Below are 11,724 nucleotides of genomic sequence, written 5' to 3'. Positions count from 1 at the left end.
TACCCAGAGTTGACCAATTTCTCTGACATCCATCACAATAGGAAAATTTGCCTGTTTGGGGTCTTCATAGGAAATGGAATTGTGATGCATGCTATGTGTTTGTCATCTCTTGCTCATCATTGCCACCAAGAATTGTCCATTTTTTTTTTAATTTTTTCCATTGCTGTATAGTTTTCCATTGTATGAATATACCACAGAACAACTTCTTCATTGTTTTGCCAACACCAGGGTGGTTTCTAGGGGTCATTATAAACATTAAGCAAATCTTTGTGTTTTCATTCGTGTTTGGTAAATGCTTTGGAATGATGCACTTGAGGGTGCAGAGAAGAGGTATACACTTTATTAGAGTCTTCCAGACCTTTTCTTACAATGGTTCTCTACTTACTATGTTTGCTATGTGAAGTTTGAGACTCCTTGGCTCTGCTTCCTAGCCAAGATTCGATGTTGCCAGCTTTTCTGTGAGCCTTTTCGCTCTACAGAAAGTGTTTTCTAATCTCTTGTTTAAAATCTCCCCGATAACTTTTGACACCAGATATATTTTCATGAGCTAATTTGTTATTTACATCCATTCATTTGTTGTTTATTTTATGCATATGAATGTTTTGGCTCAACTGTGTGTCTGTGCACTATGTTTGTGCCTGGTGCCAAAAGAGGTCAGAAGGGGGCATCAAATCTCTTGGAACTGGAGATACGGGTGGTTGTGAACCACCTTGCGGGTGCTGTAGTTCAAACCTGGGTCCTCTGCAAGAGCAACAAGTGCTCTTAACTGCCGAGGTGGCTGGCTTGTTCTGCTTCTCTGATCTTTCAGCTTTCACCCCAATATTTGGCTCCAGGTTTTTTGTTATAAGACCTCTTAAGATTCGTGTTACAATGAGCAAGTGGGGAGTTATAACCATGGAGCAGGGTGCAGGTCAGTGGATGTAAAATGACTAACAGAAAAAGTAGGGGCTAGGGGAGATCTTGGCTAACTTGATCTTGTGGGATTCTCTGTGGGGACAGACCAGGGTCACCAGGCCTCTTGAGGGAGAGAGTAGGAACATGATCACATACACAGGGTGGGAAATGCTTGTGGAACTAATCTCCATTTTTTTTTTTTTCTGAGACAGGGTTTCTCTGTGTAGCACCTTTCCTGGAACTCACTCTTTAGCCCAGGCTGGCTTCAAACTCACAGAGATCTGCCTGCCTCTGCCTCCTGAGTGCTGGGATTAAAGGTGTGTGTCACCACCACCCGGCTAATCTTCCTGTTTTAAGACTAGATTTTTTATCAAGATTATGGTCATGGATAGAGAAGGAAGCTGACTAGAGTTTGGTCAGCAAGGTGATTTTTACCATCAAATAGATCTGCAGATTCAAAACTCTGCCTCATGTTCTCTCTATAATTATGTATACACACATTATATATATATATATATATATATATATATATATATATATATATATATATACATATACACATACATACACATCTATCTATCTATCTGTCTATCATCTATCTACCATCTTTCTATCTATCTATCTATCTATCTATCTATCTATCTATCTATCTATCTATCTATCATCTATCTATCCATGCAGTTTTAAGCCTCATAATTGTGTTTATCTTTAGTTTCTCTTTGTCTTTCAACCCCTCTCTCCATTTCCTCTGGTCTCTTCCTCCCCCCTTCCCCCTTGCCTCTCTCCCCTTTCATTCTCTTCCCTCTCAGCATGTTTGTGTCCTCTCTCTAGTTCTCCTCTGCCTCTCCCAGTCCCTTTGTGTTCTTCCTTTGAGTTTGATCAAGTGCACATTCCTGTAAATCCTGCCCTGGCTTTCTCTGGGCCTCTCCCATTTCCTCTACCCTGCCTGGGCCATCTACCCATTGTGCATCTGAGCACATCTGTGCCCGCATGCGTCTCCATTCTCCTTCCTTGTTAGTCTTCTTTCTCTCTGGTTTACACACCTCTACCCCTGAAGCTCTGCAGCTTCTTATAAATACAAACTTGGCTGCAGGGATGTGTGAGACACAGGGCAGACCCTGCCTCCACCACTGCGGACCTCAGGATGCTCAGGCCTTCTTCGGGAACCCTGTCTGGGTCTGTCCTGCCTCTGAGCAGGGTTTATCTGGGTCCCTCAGCCTTGTGTGTTGCCAGAGATAAGGTGGCTTTGGTGGCAGGGTTGACTTGGACATGACCTTCAAAAGACTAGATAAGAAGCAGAGGCTGCTCTGGGCTGAGGCCGACCTTCCTGCCATTGACTTTGAAAAGCTACAGCTCTCTTAGGGTCTCTGTGCCCATCCAGTTCTTAGGACAAGCAGATTCTCACTTCTCTTTGAGCTGATATCAATTCATCTTACATTCAATAATTAACTTAATGTGTATTGATCAGTACCGTACACCGAATTCTGTCCTCGACCTTCAACAAACAAATAAGTCTTGTGCCACGGACAGCATACCTACTGTGTTCTATGGATTTCATTATACAAAGAGCTTTGTAGAAGAAATCTTGGCAATAAGAGAATGCCTCTTTTACTGATAAAGACTTTACCTTCTTGTAAATATTATTACAGCTATTAATAGACTGGATGCCCGGTTCCTTGTATTTGGGGTGATCTTTACAGGGCAGGATCTTGTCGCCGTTGGAGGGGACATTGACCTCACTTATCAGTTCTGGTGCAGTGAGCTGTTTAAACACGTAGCCTCCTGTCACTCACGCATGCACACATGTCTATAGCCACGCACTGGTTCTTCTAGTATGTTCCTAACCGATCAGGCACAGTGTTATAAATAGCAGGTCTGATCAATGGGATACCCCAGAGAACTCGGGGAGGAGCACAGAGAAAGAGGTTGGCTGAGTTCATGGCACTCAGTGTGTCCCAGGGAATCTAACCTAGCCAGAGGAATTAAGGAAGGCTTTCCAGAGGAAAGAACAGCAATACTGAGACCTAGATGAAGAGGAGAGGCTGCTTCCATGAGGTTTTGTTCTTGGCCATGCTTTGATGTTCTCTTCGGGAGAGCATTGGGTTCTACACACAGCTGGGCCTCATGTAACCAATGAGCAAAACTCCATGCTGAAAACAGTTCTCTGGTAATAACTGAACAAGGAAACCACCATGAAGACATATGTACCATTTTAGTTTTTGAGACAGGGTTTCACTGTGTACACCTGGCTGGCCTGGAACTCACAGATGTCTTCCTGTCTCTTGTCTCCCGAGTGCTGGGATTAAATGCGTGTACTATGTTGTATATGCCTGGCTATGTTGCTGGGGTTTTTTTGTTTGTTTGTTTGTTTTAACAAATAGTATAATACTGTTATCATGGCTTTATTGCCATGATGTAGTTAGTACCTATAGCTGGCCAAGAAACAAAAGCATCCTGCCTGTCAACAGCAAGACCTTCCATGCAGACTTTCCCTACTCACTCCTGCAGACCAGGAAAGCTCATTAAGGTCTAGGAAAGTATCCCAGGAGGCAAAAGCTGGTGAAAGAAAATATTAGTTCTCACACTCATGCCTGGAGGGGGCCATGTGGTATTTATTTCTATAGTTCTAGTCTTTGGAATAAACTGATTCTGGATTTCCATACAAATCTATTTTTATATTGGAGAGAGAGGGAGAAAGAGAAAGAGAATATTCTCTCTCTCTATGTACATTTAATCTATCTATCATCTATCTATGTACATTAAATTAAGACTCCATCATAAATAGCAAATCAAACACCTAGGAGAACACCTGGCTGTCCTTCCTGACTTAGAGGTTATACATGAGACATCTGAAGGGAATAGAGGAGACTCACAGCCACTAATGCCACCCCATTGTTCTGAGCAGTGTACTACAATGTTTTATAAACCTTTATTATGAATATTCATTATACGAGTATCCCTATTATCTTACTTAATCTTTGCAACAACCTCACGGGGCAGGTATTGTAATCTTCTTTTGAGGACGGTTGCCAAGTTAAGTCCGCACGGGCTCCGTGTTAACTGCAGGAAGCACCAGAGTTGAGCAGATTTGAAGTGGGCCGGGGAGAGGAGAAGGGTTTTGAAACAGAGACCTGATTTTTACAAGCTCCTCAAGTGGCAAGGACTTTAGCAGCCGTAGAGTTATGAAGACACTGTTGGTTCAAGGGCTGAGCGTCTTCGTTGCCTGCTTCCTGTTTGGTTTTTCTGTCCCTTAAGGCTGACCCTCTCGTTTAGATCAGACATCTTGGAGAACATACCTGGTTCCCCGCTATGCAAATATGGTGGGTATGTATCAGTCACTCCCTTGAGTGCCATTTGAGATCTGTCCTGCCAGTCCCACGGCTGGACTTTTCTTATCTTAGGCAGCCACTGGAGCGGTTAAACCCCTCTGATCCACAGGACTTAGTCACAGCTGGGAAGAGAGGACTAGAAATTCTTTGTACCATGGCCTTCTGTGGATCTGGCTGGTGGGATGAACACGGTGTAACTCAATGCAGGAGAATCCCTGAATCCCTGAGGACCTCCTTCAAAGAGATCCAAGGCTCCACCGAGTGTCTTTAAGTGGAATTTAGCAAAGTCATGGATCATAAAACCACCCCTGGTGAAGAGCTGGTGTCTGCCTTAAGATGTGAACCCCAGGAAGGAGCCCATGGAAGTGTTCTACTGCCTCAGAGACTTGGAGAGGTCAGAAAGGAGGGGTTACCTGCTGCATAATACACACGGAGCTCAAAGTCTGCTGTATGTTAAGCCACCAGGGCATTTTTCAGAAAGTGGGGTTTGTTTGTTTGTTTGACCCCTGTTCCTGGAGAGTCAGATTTCATGAGGATATTTGTTATGAGAAAAAAACAAAAACAAAAAACCAAACAAACCAACAAAACAACTTATGAGCTTGTAGCCAAGCTTTAAGAATGAGAGGGTTCTTGTGTTTTGACTCTCAAGGCTCTCCCCCACAGGTACCTGTTTGGAAGGCACCCTCCTCAGAAGACAATGGGACCTTTAAGACACCTCCACTATCCTTGGTGCAGGGAGGAGGGGCTTGGACCTGCCTCAATTGAATGTACCAGGCTCTGCTGACTCCCCAGGGGAGACCTTGCCTTGGAGGAGGTGGGAATGGGGGGTGGGTTGTTGGGAGAAGGCTGGGGGGTGGGAGGAGGGAGGACAGGGGAATCTGGTTGATATGTAAAATGAATAGAAATATCTCTCTCTCTCTCTCTCTCTCTCTCTCTCTCTCTCTCTCTCTCTTTTAAAAAGACACCTCGCTAGCAGAAGCAGGTCACATTTCGAAAGTCCTCTTTGTTTTCCCATCTACCACCATGAGAACAGCATTTATCTCACACTCCTGCCATGGGTGGAGCCCTCTACCATGCTGTCCGTGGTACAGCAGACTGAAGTCCCTTGAACACAGGAGCCAAAGCTAACTTTTTCCTCTTCAGTTGTTCCTGTTGGAGCCTTGGGTTAAGGGAAACAAAAATGGTTAAGATGGTGGTCAGGAGACTGACAGAACGGTTCCTCCTCCACACTTCACCACGGAGTGAGGGGCTGGGCACTAACTGGTGGATGCATCTCTTCTGCATACTAACTTTAGACTTGGGCTGAGAGATCTTGAGTAATATGATCCCCAAATGTGATATACTGTGTACCCTAATGAACTTGCCTGAGGATCAGAGGACAGAGCCAGCCACTAGATTAGACAAAGAGATCAGGCAGTGGTGGCACACACCTTTAATCCCAGCACTTGAGATCTCATGCCTTTGGGAAGCAACACACACCTTTAATCCCATGAAGTAATACAGCAGGGCAGAGAAAGGTATATAAGGCGTGAGGAAACAGGAACTCACTCTCTTGAGGCTGAGGATTTTGTAGAGGTGAGAAGTAGTGGCTGGTTGTTCTGCTTCTCTGATCTTTCAGCTTTCACCCTGATATCTGGCTCTGGGTTTTTTTGTTTTGTTTTGTTTTGTTTTGTTTTGTTTTATTATAAGACCATTTAAGATTCGAACAACACCCCAAAGACTCTGATGGAGGTGCTCCAAGGAGAGAAATTCAGAACATGAGCTTTGTAGCCAGTCAGAGCTGAGTGCCACCTACGGGCTGCAGTTTGTGTGTACAGTGAATACAAGAGCAGACAGTAGTAACCCTTGCCTCAGGCAGCGGTTGCAGAGAGACCATGTCCTGCACGAACACCATCAGCACACCTGGGAGGCAGAGACAGCAGGATCCCTGAGACTTGCTGGTCGGTTAGCCTAGCCAAACCTGCAGCTCCAGATTCAGAGAGACCCTCAAAAATAAAGGGGCTGGAGAGAAGCCTTAGCGGTTAGGGGTGCTTGATGCTCTTGCAGAGGTCCTGAGCTTGGTTCCTAAACCACACTGGGTAATTTAAATTGTCAAATTTAAATAATTTCAGTTCCAAGGGATCTCATACTCTCTTCTGGCCTCCAGGAGCATTCTCATACACACACACACACACACACACACACACACACACACACACACACACACACATACACACACACACACACTTTAACTTTTTCAATCTTTAAAAAAAAAATAAAGTATAGAACAGTTGGCATTAACCTCTGGCTTCCATGTGCGCACGTACATACATACATGCACACGTATGAACGTGTACTCATACACAAGTGATAAATGCTTCATTTTTAACTGTGCCAAGCATTCCAATATTAAAAACTCTCATATTAATGCAGCTAATAATTTCATTTAAGTCAACAGTCCAAAGATACTCTCTAGGTAAGTGCTGGCATGAAAATTTGAGATCAGATGAATTTCTGGGTGGTGTGTGTTTATGGCTTGGGGCATGGCCTAGTAGGTTAGAGCACTTACTTGCCTAGTGTGTGGTGGAGGTGCATGTGGGAGTGGATTTCACCCCCAGCACTGCAGAATAAAATACCATGTTGGGAAAAAAAAATCAAACAAGACCTGTTGATGTTCTGGGGTGGAGAGAGTGGCAGGAAATATTGTAGAAAGTTGATCCAAATGACATTGTGTGATGTGCGAGATATGAGAGCTCAGAGGAAGAACGCGCAGATGAGAAGTGAGGCAAAGAGATCTCGAAACCAGGAAATGAGGGCCAAGCACACATCCACCTCACGCCCTTTGGATTCTTAGCCAAAAGGAAGCAAAGCTAGAAAAAGCCATGGTATGCTTCTCCAGAAAGACCCTCAGGAAACAGACCAACCCACTGAATGTGCTCACACCAAATGAGGCCTGACCTGTTTATCAATAGCTACAAAGCCTAACACATAATTGCCGTAAGTCTCAGTTTACCCTCAGAAAATGGGAACCGTAATTCCGGCTACGACTTTTCCACAGAGATCCCATCAGGGAAATGTGCAGGGATGCTTTGGAAAGTTACGATTATCAACCCAAAGTTAAGATTTATATTTTTATTGAGCAAAGCCTGACGGCCAGAAGCACTCCTGGAAATTTCTATTCCTTGATGGATTCTTGGAGTTTTAATTTTGTAGATTAAAAATTTTTCAGATAAGAAAGGAAAAAGCAGTGGAGGGAGATTAAAGGATAGGTTTTCTTGTGTAGTTGTTTCCATGGCGACTGGCTCAGAGGTATCATCCACTGGCTGAAATACAGATAAACAGGAAAATGATGGCAACATGTTTTGCACAGTGCCTGGTCCATAGCAGAAAAACCACTGTATATGAAATAAGAGTCAGAGCTCCTGTAACAGCCTGGATAGCGATGGAATGCTTCTCTTGAAAAGCATCATGGGGAATTTCTTTCTCCTGTGGAATACTTCTGCCTGAACATTCTAATGAATGTTGAAAATGTTTCTGAGGCAGAGAAACCAGAAGGAACATGACCTAGACACAGAGTTTGATGTGTGAACTCTTCCTGGATCTGAAACAGCTGTGATTCACACCCAGTTTCGTTGTGGCACTGAAGATGTTGTTGCCTAGTTCGAGTTCAGAATATCCTCCTGGGTGTTGTCTTCTCAGAAGTTTATTATACTTTCTTTCACAGTTAGACCTACAATGTACCTGAGATTGGTTCTGTAGGATGAAGTAGAGACCAAGGCTGAAATGTTTTTCTATATGGATGACTAAGTGACTGTAGTAGGAATCTTAAAAGGTCTCATTAATAAAAACAAACCCAGAGTGGAATATTGGGGTCAACACTAAAAGATCAGAGAGACAGAGCAGACCACAGCTAACCTCACCTCACCAATTTCTCAGTTGATCCTGTTTCCTCAGACTGGAAGCCTCTATATCCTCAACTGAATGGACCTCAGCTGAACTGCTGCTCAAAAGCCTGAAAGCTTAATCAGCCTCTAGTTCCTGGTCCTCATGCCTTATATACCTTTCTGCTTCCTACCATCACTCCCTGGGATTAAAGGTGTATGCCACCATGCCTGGCTGTTTCCAGTGTGGCTTTGAACTCACAGAGATCCGAATGGATCTCTGCCTCCAGAATACTAGAATTAAAGGTGTGTGTGCCACAATTTTCTAGCCTCTATGTCTATCTAGTGGCTGTTCTGTTCTCTGACCCCAGATAAATTAATTAAGGTGCACAATATATTGGGGGACACAATATATCACCACGAGTGACCAGTACCATTTACTTTCAAAGCCAAAGTCTCCACTGCTCTTCATAAGAACCTCTGTCTTAGAAAGCCAAAGGTCTTTGTAATGTTTAGGCTTGCCCCTGAGTTTTCCATCATGCTCCACAAGTCTATTTATCTTTCTTGTGTTGGCGCGTGTTCTAGAAAGTTCTCTAGCCTTATCAATAGCTCCTGGTGACTCACGATAGCGTCCTGACTTTTGCTTTTTCTTCATGATAATCTTGGCCCCTTGGTTTTCCTCATACATCGTAGGGTCACCTTGTAAATTTCCAACAAACCAAGCACGTGGTGGGACTTTGAATATGATGACAGTGTCCAGATAAATTTGGGGAGGACAAGTGTCCCCACAACCTTGGCTCATTGTTTTTCCCCCACAGCTGCTGAGGTAGGTTCTATTGTTGATCCCACAAGATAGACACCATCTCCCTCAGTAGGTGGGGTGGGAACCAATCAAGGATGTGGAGTGGACACATTCTGTCCTTCATGGAGATATATTGTAGCATTGCTGTTGGTTTAGTTACCGCTACATAGTCGCAATGAAGAGTAGTCTCCTGTACTGTTCTTTTTTTTTTATTACTTTTTTTTTTTTCTGAAGAGGGGAAGGGATACCAGAGCCTTGAACACACAGAGCACCTGCTCTGCCACCCGGCTATAGCCTCATCCCTCAAGTTCAAACACAAGCATTGCTACTTTAGCACCGCTCTCAGCCTTGGTTGAAAGAGGCTTCTGCCTGCAACGTGAGGCATTAGCAGAGACTCCACACGGTTGGTGTGCTGAGTCCAGAAGCCCATTGAGTGCTCAGCCCTACATCTGACTTGCAAACCCTCTCCAAGGCCCAGGGGACAGCACAGAGGAGATGGAAATGGTATAAGAGTTGGAGGATGGGAAGGAATGCTGCAAAAGTCTGTCTTCTGAACATGGCATAGATGCTGCACCTGGGAACTCCCAACTGCATGGCTACTGCATTGGATCTGCACAGGACCTGGGAACTCCCAACTGCATGGCTACTGATCAGATCTGCACAGGACCTGGGAACTCCCAACTGCAATGGCTACTGCATCAGATCTGCACAGGACCTGGGAACTCCCAACTGCATGGCTACTGCATCAGATCTGCACAGGACCTGGGAACTCCCAACTGCATGGCTACTGCATCGGATCTGCACAGGACTTGGGAACTCCGAACTGCATGGCTACTGCATCGGATCTGCACAGGACCTGGGAACTCCCAACTGCATGGCTACTGCATCGGATCTGCACAGGACATGGGAACTCCCAACTGCATGGTTACTGCATCGGATCTGCACAGGATCTGGGAACTCCCAACTGCATGGATACTGCATCAGATCTGCACAGGACTGGGCTCATGAGGCCTCAACCCTCCCAGAGGAGCTATGGGCAGTTAAAGGTTGGTGGCGGGAGTTGGATCCACCCATATTCCTGGGTAGATTGCCTTCATATCCAAGTTCGTGCAGACACCCTAAGAGCAGTGGGGCTGCAGGATTGGGAAGAAGGGATTTGGTGAGGGAGGGTATAGAAGAGGATGATGAGGGGGTACTTTGATCAGAGAACATGTGTGTATATGAAACCATGTAAGAATAAATACATTATTTATTTATAACAAATACATGATGTTAGTTCACCAAGTAGCCCTGGTTGGCCTGTAACTGTATAGACAAGGCTGGCCTCAACCTCACAGAGTTCTGCCTGCCCTTGTCTCCTGAGTGCTGGGATTAAAGGTATACCCCCATTCTTGGCCCGTAAAAAAGAAGAAAATAGTCAAAAAGCAAGAGAATTTGTCGCTGTGGCGCTTTCTGACCCAGAGACCCTGCCCACACTGAGTTGCCCAGAACCTCAACTAGACACCGTGCCCACCTCCTCCTCCATGGATAGTGGCTTTTTCTGCATTCCTGCCTCTCTTGATCCAGTTCTTTCCTTGATCAGCCCTGAGATCCTTCACGTTCACTTCATGCGTCCAATTAAAACACTCAAACTGTTTTCTTACCACATGTAGCAGGAGCATCTGTCTTTGGGACAGAGACCAGAGACCCCCTGAAGACAGAATCAAATGAGATGAGTCTGAGTCACTCTCTCCCTCCCTCAGGGCTTCCGAGGTACACAGGGACATTCAGCCCAGGATGGGAGACTCAGTGGGAGAGCTTCCAAAATGGAGGTCAGCATGCTAGGCGGAAGAGTAAGCGTCACCTGGGTAGTGGTCTGGTTGAAGAGCCAACGTATCACACAGAGGCCATAGAAAACTGTGAGTCCATCCTCCGTCAGGCATCCTTGTCCAAGGTACCATTAGCAACGTAGCTATTTGCAATCCCAATAAAAGTCACAGTAATAGGAAATTCATGTGGAGGCAACCGCACTGCCTACTGGATTTTTAATTGTCATGAGGGTGCCAGAGGCAATCTTGAGCCCATTACTTCTAAATGAGGCACTTTCTAAAAGGCTTGCAAATCCAAACTGCTTTTGCAGTCATTAATTAGCCAGGCTTCTAAAGGGACCCACAAGATCAAGCTTGTCTCTCTGGTCCCTGGAATGGGGTTTGGTAGGCAGTTGTTCAGGCTGCACTCTCCTGTCCATCTCTCTCCTCTCGAATTATTTCCCACACAGCAGTTAGGTGGGTCATTCTGGGTGACAAGGGATAGAAATCTAACGTATATCCTTCAACTATAAGAAAAATGTAAAAGAAGGTGTTGGGGTGCCTGGAACAAGTGAGGGGGTGAAAGGGCACGTGGTCAGCAGTTCCCGATACCAAGTGTCTCACTCATGTATTCAAGGTTCTGAAGTCCTGGACGGAGCATCAGAGTCATTCCCTTATTCCTTCGGGGACCCTGTGGTGGTTTAGTGGACAGGATGACGCCACAGAGAGCTTCAAAATTGAGAACAGCTTACCCTAAGGTTGAAGAAGAAATGCATGCTGGGTAATTCTGCAAGGGATGTCTCTGGTCTCGTGTGGTCAGCAAATGTCACACATCAAATTGAATTCACTTCCCATCTCCCTTTGGGAGTGTCTCCCATGAAGGAAGAAACAGGAAATGTGATGTTTTGTAGCAGGAGTTATCTCCAGTCCCGCCCGGGGCCACAGCCACTCAGACTGAAATAAACACATAGACGCTTATATTATTTAAACTGTTTGGCCTAATGGCTCAGGCTTCTTCCTGTCTAGTTCTTATATCTTAAATTAACTTATTT

The sequence above is a fragment of the Peromyscus leucopus genome, chromosome 23 (genome assembly GCF_004664715.2).
Source record: "Peromyscus leucopus breed LL Stock chromosome 23, UCI_PerLeu_2.1, whole genome shotgun sequence".
NCBI lineage: Eukaryota > Metazoa > Chordata > Mammalia > Rodentia > Cricetidae > Peromyscus > Peromyscus leucopus.
The sequence above is the reverse complement of the archived record's forward strand: the minus strand, read 5'-3'. Positions refer to the sequence as shown.